We start from the raw sequence: 2,331 nt of genomic DNA on the forward strand, positions 1-2,331 counted from the left end.
TGTGAAGCAAAGTCCGGCTGCTCTTCCAGGCTTTTCCTCAGCTTGGGATGCGGCACAACGGGAATGACAGCAGGGAGACAGGGAGGCTCCTGCTCCTGGTCTGTGTTTATTCCTAAAATTCTGGAGCCAGGAGGCCGAAACAGTTGTTCCATGGAGATGGAAAACCCCACTTTCCCATTTTTCTCCCACGCCAGGAATGCTGTGTCTCTCCCATGTTTTTCCCAGTGTTCCCCCAATTCCCTCAGGAATTTCTGCGCCATCTGGATTTCTCCCAGGTGCAAATTCCCATCTCCTCTTCCTCACAGCAGCGGGGCCGGGTGCTGCTGCCAAGGCCTGGCTTTGCTGGGGAGAGCTTGGAGCGAGCTGAGCTCAAGGCTGCTCTCCGGCTTTTCCAGCTTCTCTGGATCCTCTGGCTTCCCCATCTTCCCCAGCTTCTCCAGCTTTCCCAGCTTCTCCAGCTTCTCCATCTTCCCCATCTTCTCCATCTTCTCCAGCTTCCCCATCTTCTCCAGCTTCTCCATCTTCCCCATCTTCTCCATCTTCTCCAGCTTCCCCATCTTCTCCAGCTCCTCCCAATCCACCGCACCAGACGGGAAGTGGCCGTTGGATGCTGTGGGAAAACCTTCCCCTCACCCGTTCCCATTTTTCCATCCCCATCCAGCCCGTGGGGGAAGTCGGGGTGCTGGCAGCGGGATCCAGCCTTTCCCCTGTGTGGGGCAGGAGAGAATTACCATGGAATTATGGAATCCTGGAATGCTTTGGGATCAGAAGGGACCTAAAATCCCATCCAGTGCCATGGGCAGGGACATCTTCCACTATCCCAGGGTGCTCCAACCTGGCCTTGGACACTTCCAGGGATGTGGAAGCTTCTCTGGGAATCCCTTCCCAGCCTCTCCCCACCCTCCCAGGGAGGGATTTCATCCCAAAACCCGGGACTCCCCAGCATCTGCACACCCCTGGCCCTTTGTATCCCATTTCCTCAGGGAGAAAAATCCATCTTTTCCTCAGGATTTTGCAACTCCGATCAAACCCTCCCCAAACCCCCGGGGGTGGGAACGGCGCCGTTTTTCCCGAGCGAATCTCCCGGCTCAGAGCTCGGCAGGGAAAACAAACGGGAGAAATAAAGGGACAAAGGGCCCCGAATGTCGCCGGTACCGTGGCAACCGCCCCCGCCAGGGTCCCCCCCTCATCTGTATGCCCGGGCTCAGCCGGAGCTCCATGGCAACCCCGAGCTCCCGAAATCCCGCAAACGGCAGCGGGAGATGGAATTCTGCCGCTGGAGAGGGAAAACTTTGTGTCTTTGAGGCGTTTTCTCAAATTCCGGGAGGGGCCGGTGGGTTTGGTGCTCAGTGGGTGGGGGGAGGGGGGGTGGATGTTCCCGGGGTGGATGTTGTCGGGATGGGAGGGTTTTCCTGGGATACGAGGGTGTTCCTGGGATGGAAGGGGTTTTCCTGGGATGGGAGGGTGTTCCTAGGATGGAAGGGTTTTCCTGAGATTGAAGAGTTTTCTTGGCATACGAGGGTGTTCCTGGGATGGGAGAGTTTTCCTGGGGTGGAAGGGTTTTCCTGGGGTGGAAGGGTTTTTCTGAGATTGAAGAGTTTTCCTGAGATTGAAGGGTTTTCCTGGGGTGGAAGGGTTTTCCTGAGATTGAAGGGTTTTCCTGAGATTGAAGGGTTTTCCTGGGGTGGGAGAGTTTTCCTGAGATTGAAGGGTTTTCCTGGGATGGAAGGGTGTTCCTGGGATGGGAGAGCTTTCCTGGGATACGAGGCTGTTCCCACCTCCCTTTCCAGCAGCTTCACCCCCCTAAAGCCAACACCCCCCGAGGGTGACGCACCGTGGGACAGCGATGTCCCCCCCGTGTCCCTCACAGCAGCGCCGTGCTCCAGCCTCCAGCTGGAATTTCGGGATGTTATTCCCTGAAAAAATATTTACACAAGGAGGGGAACACCTGGCAAAGGCCCTGCCAAGGTTTGAGCCGGGATTTTTGCTCGGGAAAAGCGGCTTTGGAAGTGTTTGCTTGGAGCTTTTACCACCCCCCCTTGTCCCGGTGGAAGGAGCGTGGGTTTAGAGGGGATTTTGGGGAATAAATCCTTCCCTGCGAGGGTGGGGAAGCTCTGGCACAGCTTTCCCAGCCCCTGGAAGTGTCCAAGACCAGCGTGGACAGCGCTTGGAGCCGCCAGGATCAGCAGAATCCGCTCCAAACCCATCAGCGCCGCGCTGCTGCTCCTCCACCTTTTGCAGCGATTTCTTCCCTCACTCAATCCTTGTTTTGTGCACGGGGATGGGATTTTTTTTTTTTTTTTTCCTTTTTTTTTTTTTCCCCCAGCCCGC

At 56.3% G+C, this 2,331-nt stretch overlaps 1 protein-coding gene across 1 annotated transcript in view; it reads right to left on the reverse strand.

Annotated features, from left to right (window-relative positions):
- The window catches only part of LRRN2 (leucine rich repeat neuronal 2), a 14,946-nt gene that overhangs the window by 3,402 nt on the left and 9,213 nt on the right, over positions 1 to 2,331 (reverse strand). The gene's annotated exons all lie outside the window — the stretch shown is intronic.

Source organism: Corvus brachyrhynchos, unplaced genomic scaffold (assembly GCF_000691975.1).
Source record: "Corvus brachyrhynchos isolate BGI_N302 unplaced genomic scaffold, ASM69197v1 scaffold72, whole genome shotgun sequence".
NCBI lineage: Eukaryota > Metazoa > Chordata > Aves > Passeriformes > Corvidae > Corvus > Corvus brachyrhynchos.